This window comes from Microtus ochrogaster, chromosome 21 (assembly GCF_000317375.1).
Source record: "Microtus ochrogaster isolate Prairie Vole_2 chromosome 21, MicOch1.0, whole genome shotgun sequence".
NCBI lineage: Eukaryota > Metazoa > Chordata > Mammalia > Rodentia > Cricetidae > Microtus > Microtus ochrogaster.
In genome coordinates this window covers 42688912-42697512 of record NC_022022.1, presented here as the reverse complement: position 1 = coordinate 42697512, position 8601 = coordinate 42688912, and the positions used below count along the sequence as shown (strand labels likewise).

The 8601-nt window shown below is 41.1% G+C and overlaps 1 pseudogene; it reads left to right on the top strand.

Moving 5' to 3' along the window:
• The window catches only part of LOC101990436, a 20999-nt pseudogene extending 20021 nt beyond the window's left edge, over window positions 1-978 (top strand).
• Window positions 979-8601: the final 7623 nt, after the last annotated feature.

Below are 8601 nucleotides of genomic sequence, written 5' to 3'. Positions count from 1 at the left end.
GGTTCCTGTCCTGGAACTAGCTCTTGTAGACCAGGCTGGCCTCGAACTCACAGAGATCCACCTACCTCTGCCTCCCGAGTGCTGGGATTAAAGGCATGCGCCACCACCGCCCGGCCCAACTGATTCTTATACCCGGTTTACTGCCAAGTTATCACTCACAGAAGCAGTAACCATATGATTCTTACGCTCATATGAAAAAGTAAACAACCCAAGATACCTAACTCTGTTCAGTGAGAACAAAGCTGGAAGAACGGAACTGGTTAACCAGTCAACTTCAAGACTTACTAAAAGCTACAGCCAACAGGGCAGTGTGCTACTGGAAAATGAATAAGCAAACAGACCAACAGAACACCCCGAAACTCAGGTGAACATGGTACAAACAATAACATGTTTGTGTATGCCATGGCACTGGGAAAATTCTTAAGTAGAATTTTTAGCTTTATTGGGGAGACATTTCAGAGCGAGAGGGAGAGAGGAACTGATGTGTTTTTTTTTCTTCACAGGATATTTGATGAGCAACTGACAACAGCTGAAGCAAGCAGCCAGATAAGAGCCCCAATAACTGTAAACGAACAGTTACAGCTATAGGTAAACTGCCCACAGAAGTTCCGCTGAGAGCCACTATACAACAGGCAGGATCAAAGGAAACTCAACAGAAAGCATGTCACTATAGACGCAGCCCTGGGACCAAACTCACAAGATCGAAAACTGGAGTAATGGCATTGCCCTTCTATATATGAAAGGCATCCTCTTGCTAAAAATTTCTTAAAATTGCACACGTTATACTGTACTCTTTCTACTTTCTATTCCCACAAGGCGCTGGAGAGAGCTATTGCTACAGGCCACTTTGCACAAATGGTTATCCAGAAGCTGTCGGCACAGCTCCACCAAAGATATGCAAAGCAGGTACTAATGCTAGGCAGCAAAGGGCCACTGAAGCACAGGAGTGACTCTGTTAAAAGGATGATCACAGCCTAGACGTGAGGTTATGCTGGCCATGGGGCACATAAAAGCCATCTCCACCAGACCTTCCAAACACGCGACATATCTCAGACTTTCACTATTCCCTCCCTTCAGTGATCACCATCACAGACACCTGAGCTAAGAGCTTTGCTGTTTCTGTGTTATTCACTGTTGTCCTGAATCCAAAAGCAATGTATGGAACAGAGTGGAGAAAAGATGTTCACTGAAGGTAGCTGCAATATCATGAAAAACTAAGTGCCCTGATGCAGGTCTGGTGCTCTGTGATGCTCTTGCCAACCTTGTTGGAGTACCTATGGCCTTGTTGGAAGAAGTGTCTCATATATGCTCAAGCCACACCCGATGTCTCAGGCAACTTCCTGTTGCCTGTGGGACAAAGAGGCAAAACTTTCAGCTCCATCTCCAGCAGCATATCTGCCTGAACGCTACCATGTCCCACCGTGATGATAATGAACTAAACCTCTGAAAATGTAAACCACCCCAACTAAATGTTTTTCTTTTATAAGAGTTGCCATGGTCATGGTGTCTCTTCACAGCAATAGAAACCCTGACTAAGACACCTAAGACACACACACTGTTTTCAGAACAATTCCAAGTTCTTATTGTGATTCCCATTAAGCAACTGGAAAACACTCAGTCTTCAAAAGTTAACTTCCCTGAAAATACACAAAGAATGATACAAAAATTAGATGCCTGCCCACAGTCCCATCAGCTCATCTTCTTGTGTACGCACAGGACAATCTACTATTCCACAACCAGCTTATTCCACACAAGGGACTATAGCAAAGAGAAATGGTGGATGGCAAACAAAAACCACTAAATAACATTGCAATAAGAGCCTCATGAATATGCATAAGCCATTTAGAAATGCTGGCTTAGTACAGGAACGGCTGTGCATTATCTGCTGTCATCCCATTAGTGGCGAGCTGTTGACTCTTTGATCTCCACAAGGAAACTAACGTGAGTCTCCAGCAAATCCCCACGAACACCACTCAGAAATCCAGTCCTGAAAAGGATCAGTTTAGGAATAGACTGTTTTCCAAACAGTTATGCCATAGTCATTCTTATTTTATAGCTGATATTATTTTTTCTAGTAGGTTATGAAAGGGAGAAGTTTCTATGTTTTTATTGAACAATCTCAATATGCTTTTAAGCACTGGTGAAGGTTAATGTCTAAACAAAGTATCTTCTGGTTTATTGGCTATTTCAGCTCCTGCAAACAAGAAAGATTTCTGGGCTTCACTCAGGAACAAAACCGATAAAGTACGACAAGAACTGTGGTTCAAAGAGACGTTCAAAGGACACACTGAGAACAACATCCAGGAGTTGGGTCCATTCTTTTGCAACTTTGAAGTCTCATTTGGGGAAACTAGTAAGAAAAGTCAGGGACAGCAAGAGAAATAAGAATCTGGGAGTTCTCGAAAAACCAAAAAAAAAAAAAAAAAAAAGAATCTGGGAGTTGGTATTTGATGATCTACCTAATCAATTCAGTTTGCTAACCTTTGCCAAAAGATAATCTAAAATCTTTATTCGGAGTGACAAGATACTCACAGCAGGTAGGTCGTTTTGTGTTACATTTGCTAGTGGTGCAGAAAAGGGAGTTATTTCATTGTATGTTAATAAAACCTCAAGGTTTCCTCTCATAAAATATGCCTGAAAGTAAACCTAGTTAGGCAGTAGGAAACTTCAATATTGTCAGCTCTCATAGCACCTCCCATTTATCAATGATCAGAAGGAATAAAATGCTCAATTCCTTGGCTTTTACTTGTTTTTGGAACTCTCTTCCTTGAGGGCATTCCACTTGCTTTTGTGCTTCTACCACATCCATTTCTCAGTTTCTGGAGGAACTACAAGGTTGCACCAGATATGATTACCAGCGTGCTAGATTATCAAAAGTTAAGGCCCCTCAAGTTTTGTTCTACCTTCCTCTCCCAGAAGCTTATTAGTAAAATAATTCAAAAATAGTGGGGGCCTGGAGAGATGGCTCAGAGGCTAAGAGCACTGCTGTTCTTCCAAGGGTCCTGAGTTCAACTTCCAGTAACCACATGGTGGTTTACAACCATCTATAATGAGATCTGGTGCTCTCTTCTGGCCTGCAGGCATACATGCAGGCAGAACACTATATACATAACAAAGAAATATTTTTTAAAAAATAGTGGACCTTGAAACCAGCAATTTCATGAACACCAGAATTATGTCACTAACAAAAAGCCTTGGAGGGAAATTACTGCATCTAGCTTTAATCTACTGTATCTAATTTCCAAGGCCCCAGCTTTCCCTTCACAGGTGGATAAGGAGAAGCCTTCCTTTCAGTGAGGCATTGCCTCCAAACACAGTCTCCAGAAGCCTCCGTCAGGATTTCGTTCTCCACATGTCATGAAGGCTTTCAACTGATCTGGGAAATTTTCCTATGCACTCTCATCATCCTGAATGTGTTACATATATATTCTGGATCGGCTCAAAGCTAAATTATTATTCCTAATTAATAATCACCTAACGAGGACAATTATCAAAAATTAGCTCAGTGACTCATCCCTCACCTACTCATGATTTTGTTCAAATGTCACACTTTTCCAATAAGGCGCCCTGATGACACAATTTAACAACAGAACCACTCAGCACACACAATATCTCTTCCCGTATTTTCCCCCGTGACATTTGTCACATTCTAAGAGCATACTGTCATTTTTCCCTCTTCTCCGTCTGTGTCACTGAACTGCAACACGACTCTGCCTGTTCACTGTTAAAATTCAAACCCAGAACAGGGTTTGTCGCATATCAGATGTCTGGTAGATATTTGCTCCGTCAAATAATAAGTGAAAAAAGATTGACTTTCTATCCAGAAAGCTTGGTAGAAAAGGATAGGTTCTCGAGACCACATAGGTTCTCAGTCAGCTTAATCACAGAAGCCCAGATGAACTGGCAAGCTTCTCAGGTCATTCCATACAAAGCCCAACGGGAAGCAATCCAGATACCAGCAAAGCTGGGCAGATAATACCAGAGAACTGCTTCTTGAGATGAGGAGAGATGGCAGGCTAGCCACAACCTCCTCAACACTGTATCTACTGAACACCAAGGAATCCCTACCCAGAATTTGACAAAGGATCCCAGTTTATAACATGCAGTCCTTCTTTCTCAAAGAAAAAAAAAAAGTCAGGAATTTTCCTAGTCAGCAGTCAATGTAAATTCTTTGGCTAACTTTACCATGAGGTTAGTGTGTTAAAACTGCTGATCTTATGGAGCTCTCAAAGAAATAAAAGAGGAGTATGAAGATGAGCGGACTAAAATGACCTCCTTTGCGTGAGCAATCTCCCAGGGCCTGTTTAAGGTCATTGGTAAAAATCAATAAATTAGTATAAGATTTTGGTCTTCACCAACATTTAAATTATTATGGATTAGTTAGATCTAATGATTAGTTTGTGTTACTGCTTTTAGAAACTAGAAGAAGGTGATTTAATTCAAACCATTTATTCAGAATTGAAAGATTTCAGGTGAGCATAGAATTCAAACAACAAAGACTAAACACATAAAAAACAAATAACATAAAAACCTAATATAGAAGCATTGCAATCTCAAGAAGGAAAATTGGAATTTATAAAACATATTTAAAATCTCCATTCATGTATTCATTCAAGAAATATTTATGTAGTTCTTTCATGCTCTATATCCTGGCCATCTAGTAGGTAAGTCACCTGCTTCTTAGAAAATAATCCCAACAGATAATCGTAACTTGTGGTCAAGTTAAAAACCCCATAGGTAAGTGCCAGCCAATCCAAAAGCATAAGTAAATAAATTAGAAGGTAGTTTTATGATTCAAAGCAAAATGAATAATGGCAACCTTGTCCCTAAATTAAGTGAAAATGATTTAAAGCAAAGTAACTCAAATTATTAGTGAAAAAGTGCTATATAGAATAAGACTAAAAACAGTGCATATCTCCCACAAGCACAATAACATGATTCCTTGTGAGTCATTACGAACATTTCTTGGCCTGTAGCTCTGTCATCAGTTCAAAACTTTCTTCACCATGTGTGAAGAGGCATTTCGAGAGGAGGGGTCAGCACGGAAAGCAGCACGGAAAGCAGCACGAAAGTCCTGAGACCTTTCTGGCCCTTCTCCTCCCTACCTACACCCGGATCTATTCTGCACACGCTCTATGGGAGCAGGGAGCAGAATCCACGATTTTCAGCTCTGGACTACACTTAGTTCACTGCTAATTACCATTATAAACCGGCTGTGAACCGTGGCACTTAATACTTTGGCTTCCTAGTATGCAAAGTAGGATGACATCTGGCCAGCTATTATCTACGTTTACATGAAGAAAAATGACCTAAGGTACGTGGTAATCACCCACTGAATTACTACAGGAGCAATGTAAGTCCATTGCCCATGTTTTCCTTCCCGACAGTCAATGGTGCAAGCAAGCGGAATGTTGTTAATAAAGTGTCACCAAACATAAATAGAATCTCAATCATTTTACGTAATTATAGTGAATTTGAACAAAACAAATTTTCAGTTGGCATTGTGTCAAGACCTCTAGAAATTAAGGATTATTTAGAGCAGGGTTACTCAACTTGTAGGTCGTGACCCTTTTGAGGGTCAAACAACCCTTTCACGGGGATTTCATATCAGATATCCTGCATATCAGGTATTTAAATTATAATTCATAACTAGCAAATTTGCAGTTATGAAGAAGCAACAAAATAATTTTATGGTTGGGGGGGTCACCACAACATGAGGAACTGTATTAAAGGTTCACAGCCTTAGGAAGATTAAGAACCACCAATTTAATTATCTTTAGAAAAATGCTTCATGGGTGGAAATAAAGCTCAGGGGCAGAACACTTGCCTAGCATGAACGAGGTCCTAGGTTCATTCCCAGCACCTAAAAATCTCTGTTCATACGCTACATTTTGTTTGCTACTTGAGCTGACACAGAGTAGACAATCTAACCCATCCCCGTTCTATTCCATGTAACCTCTCCTTTGGTTCAACACTGAATTTACATATGTGCAAAGCATGTCCATTTGCTTCTCAAGATCAGTGCATGCAACCTATGCATCGTGGTTTATAATTTGGTATCCACTTGGGGCTGGAGGGATGGCTCAGTGTTCTGGTCTTCCTGAGTTTGACTCCCAGCACCCACATCAGAAGGTTCACAACCAGCTCCAGGGGAAACTGACGCCTCTGTGGTTACCTGCACTCACAGACGGACACATACAGACAGTTAAGAAAAAATAAGAATATATTTTAGATGATTTGGTATATCTTTTAAAAGTGCGTTTTGAGTCCCAACTAGTGGTGTGAGGCCAACTCACTCTACAACGCTTGTAGCATCTGAGGCAGGGAACCTGCTTACCCTTCAACAGCCCGCCATCATCTGAGGATGGGAATCCGCCAAGACTTCCGCTCAAACTCCTGGTGGCATCTGAGACAGGACGCCACCTCCGCGTCTGGCATCACGGATGGTGAGCCCACCCAGCAACTGCAGCCATCTGAGGTAGGAGCGCCCCGAGATGCGCAGCAACTTCCGGTTGCTGGAAGGAACAAGACTTCCGGGTCAGCGGTCAGCGCCAGAGGCTTCGCCCCAAATCGCTATCCCTACCTAGCTCCTCCATCTCCATCTGAGGTAGGAACAATATCTAGATTTCCACCCCATCGGGAGGGAGCCTTTGGAGACTTGTTGCCCAGCTTTGCCTGTGCTTTGGAAGGTGTCCTACGTAGGTAAGTGGGTCATACTTACGTTTCCCATCATGGCCTCGGTTGTGCTGGAACTCACTCTATAGACCAGGCTGGCCTGAGACATCCCCCTGCCTCTGCATCCTGAGTGATGGAATTAAAGGTGTGTGCCACCACACCCGGCTAAAATAAACCTTAAATAAAATGAATTTAAAATGCCTCGTCTGCTTTAATGAAATGCAGACAAAAGCCAGAATAAGTTCTTCCTTCTTTAAGCTGTTCTTGTCCAGTTGTAACATCACAGCCGCATCGAGACAAGTCACTACTGCCTCTGTGTAATTGAAGTAAATTTGTGAGAAAGATGACACCAGTGTTGATTGTGAACTGTGGACACCACCTTAGTAAATGTGTTCACCTGAAGCAACATTCACAGAGACCAGTTATAACCTACAGAGTAGAACTTCTGGACTCTGATTATCTACCCACCCAGGCAAAGGAAAACCCAAGTTCAGCTCTTCCCAAAGCCCTTCATTCTGAGATTACCGTGAACAGATAAAAAGAGGGTGAAGTGTAAACAAATGATGTTCTCTACAAATCAGAGATGATTTTCTCAGTTTAAAACAAAGGTAACTGTCAAACAAAAACCCGTGATTTTGAATGTAATGCGTTCCAGAAACTTCTACAAGACAACTTCATAGTGCAAGCCATTTAGACTCATCTCTGACAAAGAACACATAAATACAGCCTGTAATCTCTCTTCTTTATGAGCCTTCAAGATGTTTCTCCAAGTAAGTGCACTCCCTTGCTCTGATCCAACCTCCCCAGCTCTTTCCCAATTGCACATTTCTTAGGCTTAGCATCATGACATCTTGGTAACCAAACTCACAATAGAGAGAAATAAAAGTTTGGGTTTTTTTTCACTTCTCTAAATATTTTTTCTTTATTATTATTTTATGGGTGTTTTGCCTGCATGTATATCTTTGCATCATGTACTTGCAGTACCCTTGCAGGCTAGAAAAGGGTGTCAAATCCCCATGGCCGGCGTTAAAAACTGATTGTGAACTTCCATATGGGTGTTTGGAATTGAACCCAAGTCCTCTGGAAGAGAAGTCAGTGCTCTTAACAGCTAAGCCATCTCTCCAACTTGAAATAAAAGTTTTTAAAAAGATTTATATTCATTGCTTTGTAATTTCATTTCAACTGGAGTTCTCTACTGACAACCATGCATAGAAGCCAAGTGAAATACACTTAGCCATGTCTTGACTCTTGCTTTGGGGTTCAAAAAAAAAATGAAAAGATTGTGTCCTTTCTCACTTCTTATAACTTTCCATCCCAAATAAAAGCAAGAGTTCATGTGCCTTGAAAGTTATGTTAAAGAGTTGTTTATGACCAAGACTCGGCACTTACTAAGGTGGCAGAGGCAGGTATTGAGTTCAAGGCCAGTTTGGGCAACATATCAGGATCAAGGCCAGCCGGGGCTACCTAGTGAGATCCTGTTTTAAAAAAGAAAAATACAAAAGCAACAACAGCAACAATGAGTTATCCAGCAACAACAACAATGAATTATCTATATCTTAATTATCCACTTCTACCACAAAATGTTAATGAGCCAAGAAGTTAATGTCAGTCCCATAGTGAAAGTGATGTTTATTTGGGGTGTGGGAGTTCAAAGACTGGATTGAGAACCAAACTCCTCCATATAATGTACAGCCACATAACCTTAGGCTAAATTCTTCATTTCTGAGTCTTGGGTTCTCTATATTAAATATACTGTTGTGCAATTAAATAAAATGTGTGAAGCTTCTGAAAGAATTGCTGATAAATTTTTCCTGCAGTGTCCATTAAAGAGTGTTGAGGTTTTGTCTTAACCCAACCACACTAGGTGTTTTTTCTTATAACATAGCAAAGATGGAGGCACAAAGTCTAGGGATGCAGAACATGAGA